This window comes from Ovis aries, chromosome 22, assembly GCF_016772045.2.
Source record: "Ovis aries strain OAR_USU_Benz2616 breed Rambouillet chromosome 22, ARS-UI_Ramb_v3.0, whole genome shotgun sequence".
Lineage (NCBI taxonomy): Eukaryota > Metazoa > Chordata > Mammalia > Artiodactyla > Bovidae > Ovis > Ovis aries.
In genome coordinates this window covers 31,134,651-31,159,469 of record NC_056075.1, presented here as the reverse complement: position 1 = coordinate 31,159,469, position 24,819 = coordinate 31,134,651, and the positions used below count along the sequence as shown (strand labels likewise).

Genomic DNA, 24,819 nt, shown 5'->3' with positions numbered 1-24,819 from the left:
CTCTGGGGCCAGCTCTCCTGACTGCCTGCCCCATCCACAGACCCAGGCACCGGGGGGACCCACTCTGCATCACTCACTTAAGTGGCAACAGCATCTGACAGACAGAGCACCAAGCCGTGGCCCCGTGTGTTCCTAATGTGGTTAGCGTCGGAGAAATTATTCATCAGAGGATATACTAAAGCGCTTAGTGTCCCCTGGATGCATTAGGGGCAGGTTCTGTTGGCCTCCGTGAAGCACCTCTGCGTGTTTATCCTGAAGACTCCTGAGCTGGCTCCACACTGATGCTCCATTACTCATCTCCATGACTCACAGCCACGTGGCCTCATCACAGCCCCTTTTCTCTCTTCAAGCCCTCCAGGACTTTTGGGGGCCGCTTACCACCCTCTTCCTGGGTGCCAGTCTCCAGCAAAGATGCAAAGGGCCCCCACTTGCTGTCCTCACCCGCATCCTCCCACACATCCTTCCATGCCCTCTGCCTGCCCTAGCAGTCCCTGTTCCCCAACATCACCACCTGTCCTTCCTGTCCTTCTGGGCTTGGCCACCTTAACCCTAACCCTTCTCTTGATGTCTGCCCAGTTCTTTCTGCCCGGTTTTCATCAGTGGAAAACGGGCCCCTTTCAAGGGCTCTCCCAGAACTTTTTTTTTTTTTTGAGTTATAGTTGATGTACAATATAAGTTATAATATAGTGATTCACAATTGTTAAAGGTTATACTCCATTTACGGGCTTCCCTGGTAGCTCAGCTGATAAAGAATCCACCTGCAATGCAGGAGACCCCGGTTCAATTCCTGAGTCACGAAGATCCCCTGGAGAAAGGATAGGCCAGCCACTCCAGTATTCTTGGGCTTCCCTGGTAGCTCAGACAGTAAAGAATCTGCCCACATGCAGGAAACCTAGGTTCCATCCCCCGGTTGGGAAGATCCCCTGGAGGCGAGCATGGCAACCCACTCCAGTATTCTTGCCTAGAGAATCCCCATGGACAGAGGAGCCTGGAGGGCTTCAGTCCATGGGGTTGCAAAGAGCCAGACACAACTGAGCAACACATGCTCCTTTATTGTTTTGAAATACTAGCTATATTCCCTCTGTTGTAGTGTATCCTTGCAGTTTATTTCATACCTAAGTTTGTATCTCCTACTCCCCTTCCTCCAGATTGCCCCTCCCCCCTTCCCTCTCCCCATGACAACCACTAGTTAGTTCTCTATATCTGTGAGTCTGCAATTTTTGTTATATTCACAAGTTTGTTGTATTTTCTACATTCCACATATAAGTGTTATCATACAGCATTTGTCTTTCTTTGTATGACTTATTTCACTTAATATAATACCTTCCAAGTCCATTCATGATATTGCAAATGATAAGATCTCATTCTTTTTATGACCGAGTAAGAGACTGTGAAGAAAGCTGAGCACCGAAGAATTGATGCTTTTGAACTGCGGTGTTGGAGAAGACTCTTGAGAGTCCCTTGGACTGCAAGGAGATCCAAGAGTCCATTCTAAAGGAGATCAGTCCTGGGTGTTCATTGGAAGGACTGACGCTGAGGCTGAAACTCCAATACTCTGGCCACCTCATGAGAAGAGTTGACTCATTGGAAAAGACTCTGATGCTGGGAGGGATTGGGGGTAGGAGGAGAAGGGGACAACAAAGGATGAGATGGCTGGATGGCATCACCAACTCAATGCACATGAGTTTGGGTGAACTCTGGGAGTTGGTGATGGACAGGGAGGCCTAGTGTGCTGATTCATGGGGTCGCAAAGAGTCGGACACAACTGAGTGACTGAACTGAACTGAATATTCCATCGTGTATATGTACACCACATCTTTTTCTTTTCATCTGTTGATGGACACTTAGGATGCTTCCATACCTTGGCTATTGTAAATGGTGCTGCTAGGACTATTGGGGTATTGCATTTTTTCAAATTAGTGTTTTGGGGGTTTTGGGATATATACCCAGGAGTGGAATTGCTGGGTCATATGATAGTTCTATTTTTAATTTTTTGAGAAATCTCCATACTGTTTCCATAGGGCTTCACCAATTTACATTCCCACAACAGGGCATTTTCTTTTTTTTCCTCTAGCACTTTTCAAACAAGCATGTAAGGGTAGTCAGGTGGGAGAGGCAGAGTGGTGGCAGGTGGAAAGCTGTCATGAGGGAGATTATCAGCTCCTACAGAGAGCAAAGACCACCACCTCCTGCGCCTTCATGCTTTGCTTACAGCATAAAACCAAGTACATGGCCCAAGTGTGCACCAGCTTGGGTTTCCTGTACTCTGATTTCTTATGAAAAGAATGATTTTAATATTATTTCTAATAACCACTATTAAACACTTATCTACCTAATCTTTTGGAGGCCTGAGATTAGGAAAAGATTTCTACCAAAGAAACTCATTATAATTATATTATCATCAGTAGTAGTTTAGTGATCACTTTCATTTACTATGTATCTGCTATGAACCAGGTCCATTCTATGCATTCTATGTATACTGTTCCTAATCTTACAATAATACCTCAAGGTAAGTCCTAACTCTGAGAATTGGGAAATTAAGAAAAAGAGAGATACAGTGATTTACCTAAGGTCTAATTACTCCAGATTGTGAAGTTAGGATTTAAACCTGAGATCTAACCCCATATTTCCATTCTCTCCTCTCTTGGTGTTTTCTGGTAAACTTTAAGATGTTTCCTGCAGATTGTGAATTTCTGAGCTCTACTTAAGTATTTTTCTTGGGGGAGAGCAGTGTCATGTGTAGGAACGGGATCCTGTAGTTGGGTACAGGGTTTAAATCCTGGCTCAAGGATGACTAGCTGTGCGCCCTTGTTCAGGGCACTCATTCTCTTCATGGCTGAGTTTCCTCATCTGTGAAAAGGCAGGTTAGCTCAGTGACATCGCAGCTATTGCACTTCTGTGTGCTATGCATGTTAAGGCAATGAGCTCATTAATCCCTAAGAACAGCCCAACAAGAGAGGCATAATCAACTTGGCAGGGAGACATTAGAGGTGAAGGGTTGGAAAGAGTATTGAAACCACCACAACTTGGAAGATCCCTCAAAAATATTTTTTAATTCAAAAGTAGTTTGTAGATTGTTTGTAAACTGTTTTATGGTTTATAGAATGCTTACAATGAGCACATGTTCAGAGACATTGGGTTGACCAGTTATCCTAGCAACCTGAGAAATATTTCTCAGGGCATGACAGGCAGAAGGGAGCCCTGTGATTTCAGTAGCTCATTTAAAATCCTTCCTTCAACAGGTCCTTAATGCCAGTAGGTCAAAGTTCAATGCCTGAACTTGCCCTATAGAAATCCTATCAAGCTAGCCTCAGGCCAAATTACCAGTCATCATCTCAAACACTAACCTTCCATTCCTGCATACCACAAGCTTCTCTTTATACCCAATTCTAGTGTCCCCGGCCTAGTAAAGCCTTCACTGATTTCCGTGAGAGAAGGTCATTGTTACTCCATCTTTGTTACCAAGGTCCCTATGAATACCTCTCTACTGCAGTGCTTCTTAACATCCTGTGCTAATTAAAGGTTTATGTGTCTGTCTCCTCTCTTAGTCAGGGACAGTGAGCTGCTTAAGGGTTGGGGCCACATCCTAGTCATTTTCCAACCTGTACATGTCAAGTACTGAGTAAAGAAATCAGTCAATAACTTTCAATGTTAGTGAAAAAAATCACTCAGGCAAACCAAAATTTTGTTGATCTTAATAAACAGTAGCTCCCTCAACCTCACCATCCTCAAGATCACGAGGAGTCCACCAGTCGAGCCTGTGTATCTGAGAAAACTTAAGACCCTTGATGGAAGATTTTCTTGCATTGTTCTCCTAAATAATCAGTGTCAATCAAAAGGCTTTCTTAGAGGTCTCAAATATAACTATCTTCCTCATACAGTCAATCTGCTATGAGATGGCAAAAGCACAAGGACATTCAAAGGTGGATTTATTGCTCTTGCAGGAACATGGACACCTGTGTTCACAGGGCCAGCACGTGGTGGGCACCCTGGTCAATATTCGCAGCATGATGAATATTTACGGAGTAAGGCAGCTCTCCCATATTGCCAGCTTGGAAGTCAACTGTCCACACACCTCTGGTTCAACCACTTCAGTTATGAAGGAGCAAGTGGCACTGCAAGAAAAAAAAGCATTGTCAGAAGACTCAGGTTTAAGTCCTAGCCCTGCTACTTAGCAGCTGGGTGACTTCAGGCACATCACTTGCCTCTCTGGGAAAGTGTCCTCATCTGGACAGTGGGGTTGATTTCCCTTGTCTTGTGAGGATGCCACAACATCAGTACATCAGACGGTGTCCAGCATAGGCCCCAACCCTTAAGCAGCTCACTGTCCCTGACTAAGAGAGGAGACAGACACATAAACCTTTAATTAGCACACGATGTTAAGAAGCACTGCAGCAGAGAGGTATTCATAGGGACCTTGGTAACAAGGATGGAGTAACAATGACCTTCTTTCACAGAAATCAGTGAAGGCTTTACTAGGAAGGGGACACTAGAATTGGGTATAAAGAGAAGTAGAATATTCAGTTCAGTTCACGGTTGGTCCGTGAACATCTGTAGGGTATGAACTTGGTTCTGTGGCTTTGCTCAACTTCTTTCCTGATGCTCAGCTGCAGGACTGAGAATTGTATGCATATCCATCTTGTTCTTGCTGCTGTCTAGTCTCTGAGTCGTGTCCAACTCTTTCACAACCCCATGGACTGTAGCCTGCCAGGTTCTCTGTCTGTGGGATTTCCAAGGCAAGAATACTGGAGAGGGTTGCCAGTTCCTTCTCAGGAGGTCTTCCCAACCCAGAGGTCAAACCTGCATCTCTTGCATTGGCAGGTGGGTGGGGAGCCCCCATAACCGTATACCAGCATCCAAAACAGGAGGATGAAGGGAAGTAGAGAACAGAAAGGAAAGACTGACTCCTTGGAAGAAAGATGCTTTATCCAATTGGACTAGAGGCGGAACTAAGAGAAAATCTCAGGGAAAACCGTCACATACACACATACCTCGCACAACGAGTATGACACTAGGGATAAATTCAGAGACACATCCAGTTTATTTTGGCTCTATAAAAGTTGACAAAGTACTCCCCTTATGGGAACCATGTACCATGTGTGCCAAATTTTATGCCATTCACATTATTAAATAAAATGTTGGTTTCTGAGGGTTATAGGTCAGTATGCACACTGCATCTCATATATTGCCTATTTCTTGCAGCCAAACAGCTGCTATTTTTTAAAATGAAAGAGGAGGATGTTGGCTCTGGCTTTCGTTCATATTTGTGAGCAAAGAAAGGGCAACTTAAAAAAAATTTTGGATATACCCATTCATATGACAATTCATCAATAAAAAATGTAAAATAACAAATGTTGGTGAAGAGATGGAGAAACTGGAATCCTTGTGCATTGCTAGTGGGACTTTAGACTGGTACGGCCACTATGGAAAACATCATAACAGTTCCTCCAAAAGTTAAACATAAAAATAGTATATAGGGACTTCCCTGGTGGTCCAGTGGCTAAGACTCCACACTTCCAATGCAGTGGGTCTGGGTTCAATGCCTGATCAGGGAACCAGATCCCACATGCTCAAACTAAAACCTAGAACAGCTAAATAAATAAATAAATAAATATGTTTTAAAAAATACTACATAATCCAGCCATTCCACCTCTGGATATACATCCTAAGGATTAAAGGCAGAAATGGAAACAGACACTTTTACATCAGTATTCATAGTAGCATCATTCATAGTAGCCAAAAGGTGGATACAACAACCCAAATGTCCAACAAAAGATGAACTAATAAACAATATGTAGTATATTCATAAAGTAGAATATTCAGTCAGTTCAGTTCAGTCGCTCAGTCAGGTCTGACTCTTTGCGACCCCATGAATCGCAGCACGCCAGGCCTCCCTGTCCATCACCAACCCCCAGAGTTCCCTCAGACTCACGTCCATCAAGTCAGTGATGCCATCCAGCCATCTCATCCTCGGTCGTCCCCTTCTCCTTCTGCCCCCAATCCCTCCCAGCATCAAAGTCTTTTCCAATGATCAACTCTTTGCATGAGGTGGCCAAAGTACTGGAGTTTCAGCTTTAGCATCATTCCTTCCAAAGAAATCCCAGGGCTGATCTCCTTCAGAATGGACTGGTTGGATCTCCTTGCAGTCCAAGGGACTCTCAAGAGTCTTCTCCAACACCACAGTTCAAAAGCATCAATTCTTCAGCACTCAGCCTTCTTCACAGTCCAACTCTCACATCCATAAACGACCACAGGAAAAACCATAGCCTTGACTAGATGGACCTTAGTCGGCAAAGTAATGTCTCTGCTTTTGAATATACTATCTAGGTTGGTCATAACTTTCCTTCCAAGGAGTAAACGTCTTTTAATTTCATGGCTGCAGTCACCATCTGCAGTGATTTTGGAGCCCCAAAAAATAAAGTCTGACACTGTTTCCACTGTTTCCCCATCTATTTGCCATGAAGTGATGGGACCAGATGCCATGATCTGAGTTTTCTGAATGTTGAGCTTTAAGCCAACTTTTTCACTCTCCTCTTTCACTTTCATCAAGAGGCTTTTTAGTTCCTCTTCACATATTACTTAGCCTTAAAAAGGAAGGAAATTCTGATACAATGCTACAACACGGATGAATCTTAAAGACATCATGCTAAGTGAAATAAGCCAGACAGAAAAGGACAATTACTGCAAGATTCTACTTGTATGAGGCAAGTAGAACAGCCAAATTCATACAGACAGAAAGTAGAATGGTGGCTACAAGGGGTAAAGAGAAAGAGGCAATGGAGGATTATTGTGAATGGGTACAGAATTTCTGTCTGGGGTGATGCAAATCTCTGGAGCTAGACAATGACGACGACTATACAACCTTGTGAATATACTTGACATCGCTGAATTCTACCATACATGGTTAAAACAGTAAACTTGATGCTTTCTCTATTTTACCACAATTTTTAAAAACTTTAAAATACAGACGGAATATATTTCTAGGATGCAGTGATTGGGATGGCTCTTCATTTCTCCTTGTTTCAATATAATAGCTGGCAAACTGGCAACGAGCGAAACGTCCCAATGTCAGTGCATTTCTGGAGACCTGCATTTTGAGGGATCCTGAAGGGACACTCTTTTCAATTCCTCCTCATGAATGCCCCAAATCCTGCCAACAGAGTGGGCAAAGGTCGAAGGAGGCCATTCCGTCTGGAGCCTGGGACTCCCTGGCAGGTCCTTAATGGAAAACAAACCCACCATCATCCTGTTCTGAGCTTCTATATCCAGTCACCAAATGACCAACAGGGGCTCTTCAGAATCCAGTTAGGTAGCCAGAACTAATTCAACAGACTGGTGATATAGACCTAATAGCTTAACAGGCTACCTCTCCCAGAAATCATATTTGCAATCTCATTGAGTTTTCTGGAAACAATAGTTTAAATCGAAATGGCAAATACAAATCTGCTCTCTCAACAAATATTTGTTGCTATGGGACACACAGCAACATAGCAATAGAATACTTTTCCTTTCAAGGATGTTTGGGTCACATGCTGCAGGTAGCTGCAGATCAGGCCTGAGTTCATCGACCGCAAAGGAAAGAACAGAATGTGGAACATGGCAGAGAACCAAGGGCACCTCTGTTTCCTGTCAGTCTCAGCCTATAGATCAAACTGGTCAATCCTAAAAGAAACTGACCCAGAATATTCATTGGAAGGACTGATGCTAAAGCTGAAGCTCCAATATTTGGCCACATGATTCGAAGAGCTGACTCACTGGAAAAGACTCTGATGCTGGGAAAGATTGAGGGCAGAAGGCAAGGGGGACAACAGATGATGAGATGATTGGATGGCATCACCAACTCAATGGACATGAGTTTGAGCAAACTCCGGGAGATAGTGAAGGACAGGGAAGCCTGGCATGCTGCAGTCCATGGGGTCACAAAGAGTCAGAGAGGACTAAGCAGTTAAACAACAGCCTATAGGTAGTGAGGCTAGAAATGCCAGGAGGCGCTCAGCTGGACCCAGGTTCCCTTCAGAACCTATGTTGTGACTGGACCACCCCTTGTGGTGCAAATTGTGACCGCAAGACACCTTCAGCAATAACTATCAGGAAATTTTGAAAGACCGTGTTTGTTACTTACAAGTCCTTGAAGGTACACAGCACACTTGAGGTCACACAGCAAGGTTTCCTGGGCAGGGGTTGGGGAGAAAGAGCCTGGGGTTTTGCTTTTACTGGGGCTGAGGGTGAGGCCTAGGGTTTCATAGGTTTACTCTTTATCAGTGAATTTAAAACATAAGAGTGGGAATTAAAGCTCAAAGAGAAACGAAAACAAGAACTGCACCACCAGGCAGTCATCAAAACCAGCCAAAGATCTCTGAAACAAAGAAACTGGCCTGGGGTGGGGGAAGGCGGCCTGGGTCTATATCCAGTCGTGTGGCTGGCAGTGTGTTTATTCAACATGTTTACTTGAGGGTGCCATCTTTCAAGTGGAAGGCTGAACAATCCAAGCTTAAATCAGGCACTCACCTTACAAAACGCAAAACCAACTGTGAAGGCTTAGTGCTTCACTCTCTAAGCCTCTAAGCGCAGGTCCCCCAGCCTGTAACAGAGACTCTTGGGTGGCGTTCTCTCTGAGGCCTTTTCAGATCTAAATTGCACTGATTACGCTCTGCTATAATATTCAACAGCTCAGCTCCAGCCACACAAGCCTCTCAAGTTTCTCACCTGAGCCACATTTCAAACAGAGGGCTTGGTGAGTAAATAACACTGCCTTCCCACCCAGTTAATCCCATAGGTTTCCTGAACAAGGGCAAGGCCAGTGTTGTGGTTATTGGATCACCACCACCCCCCCCCCCCCCACCACCACCACCACTAGGTTCCAGCCGAATTCCATTAACTCAAAGCTGGTCTTTTAAAACAGACTGAAACTCATTCCCAGATGAGCCAGGACAGAGCCCTAGTGGAACCTTGTTTCTGCTGGCCAAAAGCAGAAAGGACAAGTGCCCCAAAATGGCTTTGGCCCAAGAGGATAAGGCGTCGATCCTTGAAGGAAGGCAGAAAAGAACTGGGAGAGGGGGTGGATGGTTCTATGAAGAGAAGGCGCCACGGCAAGGTGTTCCTCCTCTCTCGGCCCTCCCGGGCAGCTCAGGCCACAGCCCTCTCTGACAAGCAATCAGGAAGAAGCATGGAAGGAAGGACTGAAGGGGAACCTTGGGCTCAGGGCAAGGTGCCCAGCACCCACTCAACTGACTGACTAAGCCCGCCCAAGAGCATCAGAGAAGCTGCCAGCCCTCAAGCACTTAGAGCGGGTCCGGCCTGTGCTATAGGCTGGGCAGCCATTAACTCATTTAATCTTCAAGCTGAAACAGAAACTCTTATCCTTTCTTTGTGATAAGACTGAGATACGAAGATATAGGCTGACCATGCAAGAAAGCAAATGTGTAGCTCCTTTCAGCTCCCCTGAAAAGTGACATTTTTTAGACTCAATTCATGCCATGCATTTCACTCACTTTCAACAAAGCCTTCCTCATTTTCCTTATTAGAGGTGGAGACCTCTGCATAATCCCCAACCTAGGATGGCACTTTTCCCTGCCTCTGTCCTTAGAACAGATGGAAACACAATTGAGGCCTCTCCAGATTGGACTTGAGTGCGAGGCTCATGTGTCTTGTCCATCCTGGGAGCTGAGCCAACAAGGCCACGTGGGTGACACAAGAGAAAACCATCTGAACACGGGATGTTTTGCAAGAGGTTCCTCCCCAGGGATGCTGACATTGAAAGGACCACTAGATACCCTATCTCCATACTCCAGGCCTGGGGGAGAGCAGGGCTGACGCTTGCCTATTGCCTGTGACTAACTACTAGAGCCAGACCTTCCAGAGTATAAGCCCCATGTATTTTCTTGCTCTTATGAAGTCAGTTGCTTTGAAAATACCCAACAGCTGTGCATTCCACAGTCGACTGTACATTAATCATGCATCACAGGGGAAAGTGCCATCATTGCTTCCAAATCTGCTAACACACAGACGTGCACCCAGCTTCTGAGCTGCTAGGGAGTAAAGACAGGCCTCCCGATTCCAGCTGGTCCCTTTCTGTATGCTGTAAAGCCTCAGACATCTGGCTAGAAAGACTGGCAAGGATGCAGTCCCTTGGCTGTGATGTGTGTCATAAGGGTTGGGGTGCCTCTGACAAAACCCGGCTCACCCTCCCCAGATCTGAGATGGTCCAGGGCACCCACCTCATCCCTTTTCTTTCTCCCTCTATTTTCTTTCAGTCTCTCTCTCGTAGTCAGTCTCTCTCTTGTCTATGATTCTCTCCTTCCAACAGTTCAGGGCAGGACATGTTAAAAAGAATTAGACTCACAATATTCATTTAAGAACAACACAGCAGTTTCTATCTGAAGAAAGCCTACCATGTACTTGGCCCTGCTCTGAGCCTCGGAAACACTCTGTAAGCTGTGCTTCTTTACCAAGGAAGAAACAAAATCAACTGGGAAGGAAAGGACCTTCCCAAGTCGCAGAGCTGGGAAGTGGCAGAGCTGTGATTCAAACCCTGATCTGGTTGATTCCCTCATCACACTTTTTTTTCATTCCCACAATTCCATCAGGTCCTCCAGCCATTACTGTTACCTGGTCAGGATCCTGAAGCCCGGAAATAAAAATGACTCACCAGAGAGACCAGGCCAGAAGGGGCAGAGGCGGGGCCAGAGTCCAGAGGCCAGGCCAAAAGGGGCAGAGGCGGGGCCAGAGGGGTGGGGCGGGGCCATGAGGGGCGGGGCCATGAGGGGCGGGGCAGGGAGGAGGACTGTCAGAGCGGGAGGAGCCCGTGAGGAAGCTTATTGCAGAAGGAAACTATTTGTTGTGAAACGTTTAATTGTTGCACTTGGGGGTAATTTATTATCAGGGAAATTAAGTGATGCCATTAGCCTCCTGTCGCTTTCCAAAATAAATCTGTCAGAGTGCGGTGAGAGGGGAAAGGGAGATGAGAGCCGCTCTGCTTTAATTTGTTTTTCTGCTGATTGCCAAATGGAGGTTCGGGCTGCATTTATCTATGGGAAGGGAGTTGGCCACGGTCCTGGGTGCGCCTCTCTGCTACATTCAGCCCCTCTACAGCCACATTTCCATATCAGAACAAAAACGAGCCCAGCTTGAGAAAATGGGGCAAGTGCCCAGTCAACACGGAAAGAGACCAGAGGCCTGGGAGCTGGAGCCAACTCTGCCACCAACTGGCTCTGGGGCCCCCGGCAACTCACTCCCCAACTCACAGATGAGTCTCAGATGGCCCTGCCCTCCCTGCCAATGTCCCCTAAGTCTGATCCAAACTTTCAATAATGCTTGTGTCCAACTCCAACGTTTGGCTCGTAAGGAGAGTCCCATCAAAGGCAGTGGTCTTCTTCCCTCCCCACTGCCAGGCACACTGCTATCTGGGTCTAACAGATGTGGTCCTGAGGGAGCCATGGTGACCAGAACGGGGACCCAGATCTGAGTCCTCAGCCAGTGCTCAAAGCCCCTGCCCGGCCCTGTCATCTCTCCTGCGTGGGCCCAGGGACCGCTCCACAGGCTCCTCAATCACCCACATCCCCGCAAAGTGAAGTCCTGTCCCTAACTGTTACTTCCTCCTTTCATCTGAACTAGTCCAGAGCCTGCTGCTGCTACTAAGTCACTTCAGTTGTGTCCGACTCTATGCAACCCCATAGATGAAAGCCCACCAGGCTCTCCCGTCCCTGGGATTCTCCAGGCAAGAACACTGGAGTGGGTTGCCATTTCCTTCTCCAATGCATGAAAGTGAAAAGTGAAAGTGAAGTCGCTCAGTCATATCCAACCCTCAGTGACCCCATGGACTGCAGCCTTCCAGGCTCCTCTGTCCATGGGATTTTCCAGGCAAGAGTACTGGAGTGGGGTGCCGTTGCCTTCTCGGAGTCCAGAGCCTAACCAAAGGCAAAAGTGCTTTTTTGTATTCCCAGTCCTTAACACTCAGCAGGTACCCAATATATATTTGTTGCATTAATTGATCGCTCTGTGACATGAAATTTCTCACTTAGCTGAGCAGATAACCAGGTCATAATAAAAAGAGAGAGAGCTCTGCTTTTTTCACAGAAGCTCTAAATATCTGGAGAAAAGCTGATGATCTCATAATTTCAGTAAAAAGAAGCCAAATTATACTCCTCTACCCAAGAGCTCCAATTTCCTCAGCAACTCCATGGGAGCTCCAAAGAGATGAATACCACCAACTGACGAGGGTGCCAGAGGCCACAGGCCACAGAAATCGGCCTTCCACAGATGCCCAGCCCTGGCCATGGACCCAGGGAGCAGCAGCCTCTCTCCTGGCATGGTTTCCTGGTCATTTCCTCATCTATAATGTGATAACAGAGCAGTTCCTGCAAGCAGAGCCCAGGCCCAGGTACCACGTGAGATCTTCTGAAGGATTCAGTCCCAGAGAATCAGGACACTTCATGGTCCAAACAGGCACCAAGCTCAAAACCAGGGGATCCCAACTCTGTCACATACAGAGATTTAAGACATGTGCCTGCCATCATCAAGGAATTATCTTGGGTCCCCAGTCACGGTTTGGATGCTAAGGGTGAGACTTCCCCACCATGGACAATGTGTCTGACAATGTCTCCCCCAGTCCACCACGAGCCTTTACTCAGTAATTCACAGCTAGAAGAAACATATACCCTAGACACCGTCTGGGTGGTTTTGTAAATCAATAAATAGCTTTGTTTACCATCAACCACTCAAACTATTTGAAGATGTGCCTACCAGGGGAGCCAGTGAATACCAGCTGGGATTCAGATGCCTGACCCAAGCTCTGCACATCCTGGTTCCCATTCTCCTAACATGGGGGTAGAGGGTAGAGCCACCCCCATCTCTTGTATGATGGCTGCCTGGATCCCTTGTCTATATCTGCCATTAGCTAAAGGATATCAAGCAAGTCCCCCAAATCTACGTGATCAATTTGTCTCAAATTCTAAAATGCACTCAAGTCACCTGGTAAGCTATTGTTAAAACACAGATTTTGATATAGTGGGACTGGAGAGGGACCTGAAATTCTGCATTTCTAACAAGCTCTACTACTTGTTAGAAATGCAGACGCTACTGGTCTGCAGACCACACTTTGAGTACCAATGCCCTAAATTCTCTGAGCCCGTTTTGTCTATAGAATGGAACTCACACTAGATACCTCCCAAGGTTGTTGGAGATTAAACACCATGATATATGTGAAGGACTCACCAAAGCATCTGGCACATAATGGGGTATGTAGTAAATGTGAGTTTAACCTTCCCTGCACGCCATACCCTTCCAGCTGACCCCTGAGCCAGTGATTCTGGACCTTGCTTGGCTAATAGACCCCTCTGAGAACCTGATGAAAATTAAAGGCTCTTCAGCAGTTAGGTGGGCAAGGCTGTGCTGTGCTAACACAATCTCTGTGGTTTAAAACAAAGTATACTTCCTGCTCCTGCTCTATGTCCAGTGTGAGTCAGCAGGGCTCTTCTTGTTGTAGTCAGCCTGATGGATGCCATCTCTATGTACAAATCCATGACCATCCTGGTGGAGGAAAGGCACAGGCTAACTCACACCTGGTGCTTCCAGTACCTGCCCAGAAGTGACCTATAGCATCTCCATTCACATTCCAAAGGCCACAAGTCCCAAGGCAATGCCTCCCCTTCAAAGGGGCCAAAGAAGTGTTTGGTGAAGAACCCTAAGGATTACCATCTACCTACTCTCCAGGGAAAAGAAAGCAATATAAGCTTGCCCATAATTCCAAGAGATCCACAGGACATCTCACCCTACCCCCCACCAAGGCAGGTCCACCCTTTACACTTTCTTATCAGGTCAAAGCAGATTGGAAAGAAGTAGTGCTCATTCATCAATTCCATAAATGTCAACTGAGTATCTACCATGTCAGGCATATTCTGGGAGGTCCATGCCCTCACAGATCTTACAGAGGGGGTAAACAGATAATAAATGAGGAAGTCGAAGAGGGCAGGAAGTACTGTGAAGGTCATGAACAACACTGTGATGTCACAGAGTAACCAGGAGGTGGGCAGATCTCCTTTAGATGGAGAGCTCAGGGAAGGCCACTTTGAGAGGAGATACCTGAACTCAGAAGTGAAGGATCAGAAGGAGCCAGGCTAAAAGAACATTCTAGGCAGAGGGAACAGCAAGGGCCAAGGCCACGCGGCACAAAGAGATCTGTGTGCTGGATGGACGGACAGAAGGCCAGCGTGCCAAGGGCTCAGTCAGTCAAGTGGGCAGTGGCAGGAGCTGTGGTGGGAGGTGGAGTCAGAGGGGTCAGCAGGGGCTCGACTGCACAGACTCTGGGTGTGTGTTTATGCCACCTGACCCAGCTCCTGGGTGTCCTTCCCCACTACCAGGGGAGTCAGAGATATCCTGAAGACCATAGAACCAACTGGAATCTTAGGACAGCACCACCTGATGCTGAAGTCAAGACTTTGAGAGGAGATGACACTGGTGATAAACCCAGCAGTCTCGAGAACAAGGTCCTCCACGAACAAGTGCTTTCCTGATCTCATCTCTCCCTGCTACAACAGCCACTTGCGTGCTTTCTTCTATAACTCAACATCTCTCTCTTTTCTCTTGTACGAAGACCCACGGTACTCTCCTGTCCTCCCCAGGGCCGCACCAGACTGGCCTCTGTGTCTCCAGAACAAGTTCCCTGCTTTCCTACCACCACAGTGATGATGTTCCTCCTTAAAATTCTGTTCCCTATCTCCCTCGCTGAACATGGACCATTCTTCCCACAGAAAACAGCTTAAATCCCACCTCCTTTCTGACACCTCTATGGATCACCACCACATACACACAGCTGGAGCCAGCAGACCTCCTCTTGAATTTTTACATCCTCTCCAGCATCATTGACTTGGCTAACAGCATTGGTTACTGTTTCCACACACACTTCTCATCTCTTTAAGAAAACTGTAAGCTCCTCGAGGGTGGGAATGATAACAACAAGCAAGTCCACCTTAGGGACCCACCAGAGTGGTACTCAGAAAATGCTTTGACTTGGTAAGACAGAGGCAGCAAATTGGGATACATGCCAACATTTGCAATCTGTGCCAAGACCCCCTGGATGACAGGGTTGGGCTCATCTCTGTACCCCTACCCCCCTCACACGGGGCCTGGAGTTGGCCAGCACCCAATAAGTGCTTGTGAAATAAACTTCCGGAGTCATCTTAGGCTGCTGATTTTGGATAAGTGACTTAACATCTCTGAACCTGGCTTCCTTATCTCTAAACCACAAATAACAAGCTCCTTTCACATGCGGTTGTTTTGAAGACCATATGAACATGAAAGGCTGTGAGTTCTCATGTATTATGAGTGGTTGAGTGGATCGCTTGTTATTTCCCAGTGGACACCACACCCAGTGGAGAAGGATGTGAAGCAGAGAGTTGACCGAAGCACATCCTGCTGCCAGCCAGAACAGGCCAGACCAAAGCAAAGACCAACAGGATCGTGTCTCAGAGGAGAGTGTTTCAGAGGAGAGTGCTTTGAAGGATGAGTGCCTTCTCACCTCCGGAGGCCAAACTCCATGAACTGCATCAACAATGTTTCCTTGATGTCTGGTTTCCAGGTGGTCTGAGCCCACAGGAGATCAGAAGTTGGGAGGAGAGAGAGGCTGGGGGATTTATCTCCCCAGCAACTTCCCTGATGGTCTTAGCTTGGCAGTGGCTGTGTTCCTCCACCCAAGGCCACAGCTGCTGGCTGGCAGCCCTCTCCTCTGTGTAGCTTGCTACAGCCTCCATCACTGCACTCTCCCTGGAACCCTTCAGACACAGGGGTAGTGACAGTTTTCTGCTAATACTAGTCCTAGGGTCCTTCGTCACCCTGTTCAGTACACTTGAACCCTGCGCATACATTTGTAAATAGTCCACTCCATGAATTCTCCTTACTATCCAGCTTGATTATGATATCTGCTTCCTGAAATTCAACAGACAGACCTAGAAATCTAAAGAGCCAGGTTCTCATCCTAGCAATGTGACAGCTATGTTCTTTTTAGAAGCCCCCTCCCCTCTGGGCTTCAGTCTTTTCCTATGTATGGTGGATGACTTGACTAAGTGTCTCTAAGGCCGCTCTTATGCCACAACATTGTTCTCACAGATCTCTCAGGATCCCTAGGACAGTACTGTACAGAGAGACAGTACTGGAAACTCCTTGGTCAAAGGCTGCTGGGGTTGAAAAAGGAGAGTGCCTGGGGAGCCCAAAGATTTGGAGGGAGGGTGTTGGGATCCTTAATTATTGGTTCAACTTAGGGACTAGACAGTGAAAGAATAAAATTACCTGGTAAGTCCTTAGCTATCTGTATCAACCAGATTTCACCAAGAAATAGAATCAATAGGGTATTGGGTAGGGGGAGAGAGATTAAGCCAGAGAAATAGGGATCGCATGGAATTGGTTCCTGTAGCCATGGAGGCTGGCAAGTCCAAAATCTACAGGCCAGGCCAGCAGTCTAGAGATCCAGGGAAGAACTGAAGCTGCGGTTTGGGTCTGAAGGCAGTCTGCTGGCAGAAATTCCTCCTCCTCAGGCTTTTTCTATTAAGGAGGTCGTTGCTCTATTTTATTGAGGCCTTCCACTGAAAGGATGAGGCTCACCCATATTATTGAGGCGAATCTGCTTTACTCAAAGCCTATTGATTTAAATTATAACTTCATCCTATAAAAACCATCATAGAAACAGCTAGAATAATGTTTGCTCAAATATCTGGGTCCCAAAGCCTAGCTAAGTTGACACATAATATTAAACCATAATATCTTCATTCTGACAAATCGTGTCTCCTGAGAGAAGGACCTAGACAGGACAGAGATGAGCCTGAGGACAATGTCAACTGGAGTAGAGGGGATCTGTGACCACCAACTCCAGTGTCGTCTCAGGCAGCATCAGTAGAAGCCAAGGGATCCATGTGCTTTCACACCAGACTGTCCCAGTTCAAATGTGCATGCAAATTACCTGGGATCCCGGTTGGAGGCCTGAGACTCAGCATTTCTCACAAGGCCCCAGGGACTTCCCACAGTGGTTGGAAGCTCACACTTTGAGAAACAGGGTAGAGGGGTTAAGAGCTCAGGCCCGGGGGTTAGACTTCTCAGGTCCAGTCGCAGCTCCATCCCCTTGCTGCTGCTGCTGCTGCTAAGTCGCCCCAGTTGTTTCCGACTCCGTGTGACCCCAGAGACGGCAGCCCACCAGGCTCCCCCATGCCTGGGATCCTCCAGGCAAGAACACTGGAGTGGGTTGCCATTTCATTCTCCAATGCATGAAAGTGAAAAGTGAAAGGGAAGTCGCTCAGTCGTGTCCGACTCAGTGACCCCATGGACTGCAGCCTACCAAGTTCCTCCGTCCATGGGATTTTCCAGGCAAGAGTATTGGAGTGGGGTGCCATTCCACCCCCTTACGGACTACATTACTGAGTAAGGGAGGTACTTAGCCAGCCCGAGTCTCAGTATGCACGTGTGCTAGGTCACATCAGTCATGTCGGACTCTTTGCAACCCCATGGATTGTAGCCCACCAGGCTCCTCTGTCCATGGGATTCTCCAGACAAGAATACTGGAGTGGGTTGCCATGCCCTTCTCCAGGGGATCTTCCTGACCCAGGGATCGGACCCGTGTCTCTTAGCCTTGTCCTGCAATTGGAAGGTGGGTTCTTTATCACTAGTACCACCTGGGAAGCCCAGATCTCAGTATCCTCATCTATGAAGTGGGGGGTAATATTATCAGGTTGGCCAAAAAGTTCATTTGGGTTTTTCTGTAAGATGTTATGAAAAACCCAAACAAACCTTTTGGCCAACCCAATAGTACCAATTTTAAAAGGTCATTGCACCATGGACAGAGGAGCCCGGCAGGCTACAGTCCATAGGGTCGCAAAGAGTCAGACAGGACTGAAGCCACTTAGCACACACACACACATAATTAAAGAGAAAATGAACACGCAGTATAGTGGCACAGAGCTCAAGCCCATTAAAAGCTCTTGGCTACCATCATCTATATGAGTACCAGATTTCTAAGGAGTCCATGTCAAGTAAGATATAAATATTAATAAATCTCATATCCATTGATCCACATGGTAAAGGCAACTAACCATAAAACCACCAGAAGAACAGTCAATAAAATTGAGAATATTCTCCCTGGAGAAGAATAGATGTGGTAAGGAGGCAGAAGGGGAGTGGAGGCAGAAAAAGGAATGCTTAAGGGCTCCCTGAACACACTTGAGTGTCAGTGGAAATGAGATGAGAATGAGCCTACAAGGCTCCTGAAGCTTAAACAAAGAGCAAGACACAGATCTTCTGGGAAGTCAAGATGGGACCAGTAAAAGAACTAAAGAGTAATTGAAACTGCCCAGAAGTGAAGCAGGCTGCATGCCCTGAGAGATCCATCCACCACCAGGGCTGGACTAGCGAGCTGCACCACCACCCCTCCGTCCCATGCTGAGAGCCTGGTGCCACAAACCCACGGGACAATTCCTCAGACCCTTCAGGAGCTTCTAGAACTCGGAGCCACTGACGTCGGTGGCTCTCTCTGGGAATGGTCTCCAACGCGTAATTGTGGAGCTCCAGTCTGCTATCCAAGGGCCTCTCCTGGGGGACACTTGGCACATTGCAGGCTTAGTCATGACACGTCAGACGATTCATTCAGATTTCTTCAATTCCATTATCACGCCCTTAGGGAGCCAAACAGGAAAAAGAAACCAGTTCAAGTGCCGGCCAGAGAAGCTACCGTGCCCAAAGAGCCCTCCCCAACCCATGAAACCACAGGCTATCCTCCTGAACCTCCCAGACCAAGAGTGCCACGCTGACAGGATGTTCGGGCAGCCATGCTGCTTGGCTGCATGTTGGAACACCCTGTATACCAGTTGAGACTGTTCCCTCAGTACCCTCTGCCCCAGCCCCCTACCTTAGGCTTCCCTGGAGGGCCAAATGTCTAGCAACCAAAGGGTTAATGGCGGGCACATCAGAGGTCTGGTCTGCCCAACAGGCAGTCACCAGCTGTGGAAGAGTTTGCCCATCATTCTGTACCTTCTGGTTATGCTCCCAGGACTCACGGGTCACAGTGCTGCTTGCCTCTTGCCCAGGGGCTGAGAATTCTCTGCATGCTGAGCACAGCCTCCTGAGAGAGAAACCAATGCTTCCCCAAAGACAGGTGGCTCCATTCAGCCTTATATTTTATCTCCTGCCCGCCACCCCCCCCCCCATACAAGGGAAGACAGCTTAGACAAGAAAGAGGATGAAGAGGACAGAACCAGGAAGGGGTGGGAATACCTGGGCCCAGCTGCTGGGTTGAGTGTTGGACCATCTAGGGAGACTCTGCCCCAACACAGGAAGGAACACACCATGTCCTCCTTCCCCTTGGAGATGGGCACTTATAAGTTCTTCCTATGGGGACAGTGAACCCCTCAAGGCCAAGGACAGATTTAGGGGTCAAGTAGATGGGCCTAACCTCAAGTCCTGACCCTGCTTCTCACTACCTGTGTACTTGTGAGGTTAACTAAACCTCTCAGAACCTCATTTTTTTCATCTGTAAAATGGGAATGGGGCTTCCCAGGTGGCACTAGGGGTAAAGAATCCACCTGCCAATGCAGGCGATGTGAGAGACACGGGTTTGATCCCAGGGTGGAGAAGGTCTCCTGGAGTAGGAAATGGCAAGCCACTCCATTATTCTTGTCTGGAAAATTCCATGGGCAGGGGAGTCCATGGGGCCGCAGAAAGTCCAACACGACTGAGCAAAGCGACTAAGCAAAATGGGAATAAGGATAATACCTGCCTCACGGGGATGCTATGAGGTTAAAAAGACATTAAAGCGCATAAAACACTTAGCCTGATCCTTGACATTCTGTGCTGAATAAATGTGGGAGTTACACCTCCCTGGAGATACCCTGGCCCCGAGGCCTGGAACAGTGCGGGCTCTGACTAAATGCCCATCAAACTGAATCAAGTTAGATTCTGTCAGGAATACTCAGCACCACCCAGGTCTGTCCTACAGTGGATTCCAAGGGTAGAGGCAACTGTCTCCTAGTACCCCCTCTCCTAGGTCAGCAGGAAGCAAGGCCAGGGAGATGGGGGCATCCCCATCCCCCCACTTCCCAGGGAAGACAAGCCCTCTGCACTTCATGGCTCATGCAGCTAAAGCTGCTTCAGATTCACAGCTCCTTCCACCCAGGGGTTGGGGGCTGCAGGAAGGGGCACCGGGCCAGCAGGTAGAGACCTCCCAGGAGGACTTGCTCCGATCTCTATCAGGCCCAAGCAGCTTTCGCCTGAATGTTCTGGCATCTCTCTGTCTGATGCCCTCCCTGTCCTCTGTTAAAGGGCCTCCTCAGCAGGGGCTTGTCGCAGTGAATCCAGAAGGGAGTTGGACATGCCTGTCACATCAGGCCCCAGCGGGCTCCATTGACTGCTTGACCAACCCACAGAGACAGGCCCACAGGCCCCTGTGGTCTTGAACACTAACCCCCAGCTGGCCAGGGCTCATGGAGCTGGGCCAACTCAGACATCTCAGTTAACAGTCAGGCATCTCTTGTGTGCCAGGCTCTCTCCGCTGTAAGGGGAGAATGGGCACTCAGTCTGTGGAGGGAGGGAGGCAGCTGGATGGCTGCTCCAGTGCCCATCATCTGAGGCCGTGGTGGACAGGGCCATGGGACCTCTCACAGATTTGCAGATCTCCTGGGATGATTCAGGGGGATCCAGGACTAACACCCCATCTTCAGAGAGGTGCTCACAGACCAGTGAGGCGTTCCCAGGGGAGAGGACAGAGACTGCGGGAGAACATGGGTCATTCCTGGTGAGGTGGGCATCACAGGAAAAGCAGGCACAAGTCCCTGAAACACAGGGACACTGAGGTTTGCCCCTGGGATCCCGGGGTGCTCAGGGGAACACTGACGTGGAGAGAAGGACACCCACCTGCAGAGGTCAAGAGCTGGAGGAGAGAGCTGTGGAAGCTCTCACATGCTGTTCCCACTTCCATGGAGCTGGGGGTGACTTCAGACCCTGGAGAACCCCAAGTACTAGTGCAGGTACCCATCTCTGCAATAGGCTTCTGAAGAGGCCACGCCCTAAGAGCCAGGTCTGATTGCTTTCAGCCAATCATGGTGGTCCTTTGGGCTTAGATGGGTGATTCTGGCTAATGAGATGCAAGCCTGCTGCAGGGCCACTGGGCAAGGTTTCCTTGCCTGTAAGTGATAGCCACCAGTTGGCAAGCACATGGATGTAGCACCTGGAGATACTGTATTCGTCCAGTGATCCTGAGGAGTACCATTCTGGAGGCAGAGCTGACAGAAACTCAGAACAAGTGGAGCTGGAGTTCAGGGGCCACGGGGGACTCCTCCCTGCCTCTGGACTCCTCATTATGGGCAGAAATAAATGTCCTTATGCCCAAGTCCATCTGCTCACAGTTTTGTTACTGGCAGCTGTGGACCTCCTAAGAGATTTAAGGACCCCTTGTCCTCTCCTATCCCCACACTCTGCTTGAGGAACGTCCAGAGCCTACCCAAACTATGATTGCCAAATAAAATGAAGGTTAGCAAGTAAAAATACATGACACCCAGTTAAATTTAAACTTCAGGTAAACAATGAATAATTTTTCTAGTATAAGTATGTCCTGTACTATAGTGGGCACATAGTTATCCTAAAAAATTATTCATTTTTTATCTGAAATTCAAATTTAACTGGGCATCTTATATTTTACCTGCAACTCTATGCCAAATCCATCATCTTCTCTTACCTAGATGTGGACTATGCTCCAAAATGGTCCCACTGTCCTGGGGGGCTTCTGGATGGCAGAGAAAGCAATTTGGGGGAATATTGGCTGAGAACTTCAGGCACCTGGGCCTCCTAATATGGAACTCCAGAATTAGACAAATCACCTCCCCAGCCCCAGGCAGCCTGGGACCCACCTGTCCTACTGTGGGTGGGGAAGGGGAGCTGCCATTCCCCTAACTCTTAGCAGGACCGAGAAGAATGAAGATTCAGGCAAGAGGAAATGATGGAGGTCATTTCCCAGACTTACTCATCAGCTCAATCCTGTCTGCTTTCCTCCCACTCTCTTTCCACCTGCCTCCTTGGGAGAAGAGGGGTTTGGAATATTGGACTGACAGGTGGGCCTCCACTGGAAGGATCAACTGTGTGGCTGGAGCCTGCCCACTTCAGCAGCTCTAGGGAGCCCTGTTGCCCCCACCAGCAGCAGGCCGCTCACACAAGTGCCTCTTAATGACAGGGCCTGGGTCACGGTGATACTAACCAAATGAGCCTTGACTAACAGCTCACCGCCAATCTCTCTGTGATTCAGTTCCCTCTTCTGTGAAATGGGGAGAAGAAAACCCCTTAGTTCACAACCGCAGTTCACCACAAGGCAATTAGAAAGCACAACTGACGGAGTGTTCCTGGATGCCCACCTGTGGGGTCACATATAGAGAGGCTTCCTGGAGAAAACTCACAGAAGGCGGGGGGTGTCCAAAAATGAAAACAACAGAGGATAGGAGTGAGCCCTGGCCGTCTGTGGGGCAGAGAAGAAACCTTGGTGCCTGGGTCCACCAAAGGGTAGCAGGGATGTCGCGGAGGAAGCTCTCCTTATACTTGCTGGGGTGGAGGGAAAGGAAAAGGAAAACCATTAAGAGTGTTTACTGGTTGTCCACTCATCTCCCAGCCCTCTTTTCCAACCAGACCCAGATTGACACTGGGATAGCCACCCTATATATATAAACCCCGTGTGTTTTGGAAGAATTGAAACCTATAGCCCCAAGAGTAGGTCTGAGTTGGGCTAAGCTATTCAGTACACTCCATCCCCTGGCCAAAGTCATCGGTCCCATGTGACCAAAGCCCATATGACCAAAGCCCATCCAATCAGAGGAATCCCTGAGACTCTCACTTGGGGCTATGAGCCCCTCAGGCAGCCAGCAGTCACTGTGCATCAGACATATGTGGAAAGAACCTGGGTCCCTGGCAACATCATCGAGGTCCTGGATCAACCTGTCCTGCAACCAGCCCACCTCCAGACTTTCTGGTTACATGAGCCAAACGCCACCATTCACGATTAAACCTTTCAAGCTGGGTGGGTATTCCATTCCTTACAATGATGGCAAGAGTTGTTACACGTCTAGTTAAGTGCTGGGCCCTGAATTAAGCTCTCCTTACACACTGTGCAATGCTGGAATTATCACTCACACTGCACAGAAGGGGAACCTGAGGCTCAGGAAGTGCAGCCACCAGCCCAAGGTCACACAGCTGGAAGTGGCAGAGCTGACTCCAGGGTCGGGCTCCTGGCGCCTTCCCGCCAGTTCCTTTAGGCCCTGGGACAAGCCAGCATCCTCACTGGACACTGTTGAGGCCATTCCAGAGGGAGGATCCTGAGGACTTTGTCTTTTTCAGGAAAAGTTGGATAGGCAGAGGCCTAGACTCTGGGCTGGTGGAGCCCTGAATTCCAATCCTGGCATCCTAATTAGTGGCTGTGTGACCTTGGGGAAGGTGCTTCCACCTGCTGAGACTTAGTTTCCCCATGTGGGAAGTCAGGGTTGAAATACGATCCCATTATATCACCTGTTTTTTGTTGTCCAGTCACTAAGTTGTGTCTGACTCTGCAACCCCATGAACTGTAGCACCCCAAGCTTCCCTGTCCTTCACTCTCTCCTGAAGTTTGCTCAGACTCATGTCCATTGAGTTGGTGATGCCATCCAACCAGATATCTCATAACCATCTTATCCAACCATCTATTACTTTAAAATACTTAGGTTTGAATTGTTGTTCAGTTGCCAAATAGTGTCCAACTCTTTGCGACCCCATGGACTGTAGCCCACCAGGTTCGTCTGTCCATGGGATTTCCCAGGCAAGAATCCTGGAGTGGGTAGCCATTCCCTTCTCCAGGGGATCTTCCCAACCCAGGGATGAAACCGCCATCTCCTGCATTGCAGGTAGACTCTTTGCTGTTTGTGCCACCAGAACAGCCTGGTGTCTACCATGTTACTTCCTTCCTTCCTGTCCAGAGTCTGGGTCTCTTTCAGGCTCAGCACCCTGAGCGCACCTCAAATAGACCAATGATAATCCAATGAATGAATAAGTACTGAAAGCTTTCTGAACCCAGGGCTGTTCTAAGGCCTTTGTATGTATTAACTCCAGGTACCATTACCATCCCCATTTGTCAGATGAGGAAACTGAGACACAGAGGCTAAAAAAAAAGACTTGCTGAAGCCTTTGAGAGAGAGACTGCCATTCAATCCGATAACTACTCTTGGATGCACAGCTACTGAGCACTAGAATATGCCAGTTTGAATCAGGATACACTGTAAGCGCAAAATGCACTGTGGTGCAAAGCATTTAAAAAAATGTAAAATAGCTCATTAACAATTTTGTATTGATTTTATGTTAAAACGATAATATTTTTGGTACATTGGACTAAATGAAACATTATTAAAATTAATTTCAATTGTTTCTACTTACCTTTTTAATGTGGCTACTAGAATATGTTCAATCATGTTTGTAGCTCACACTGTTTCTACTGGACAGCACCGCTTTGAGGCATAAATTGGGGGAATAGGGCGTGTAAACATTTGAGTCAGGCCCAACACTGTTTAGAGGCTTCCCTAGTGGCTCAGCTGTAAAGAATCTGCCTGCCAATGCAGGAGGTATGGGCTCAATCCCTAGGGAAATCCTCTGGAGAAGAAAATGGCAACCTATTCCAGTGCTCTTGCCCAGGAAATCCCATGGATAGAGGAGCCTGGTGGGCTATAGTCACAAAGAGCCAGGTGCAACTAAGCGGCTGGACAGCAACACTGTTAGGAAGAAACTTGTTTTGTGTGACTTTCTGAGGGTGTATCTGCTTCCCAGGCTCTGGAGTGGTGGTATTCA

General features: G+C 47.9%; 1 long non-coding RNA gene across 1 annotated transcript in view; it reads right to left on the bottom strand.

Moving 5' to 3' along the window:
• Positions 1–4,210: 4,210 nt before the first annotated feature.
• Positions 4,211–24,819, bottom strand: part of LOC114110310 (uncharacterized) — a 36,878-nt gene continuing 16,269 nt past the window's right edge. The window contains exon 3 of the long non-coding RNA XR_003586607.3: positions 4,211–4,334. This is a non-coding gene — a long non-coding RNA (uncharacterized LOC114110310). The remainder of the gene's footprint in view (positions 4,335–24,819) is intronic.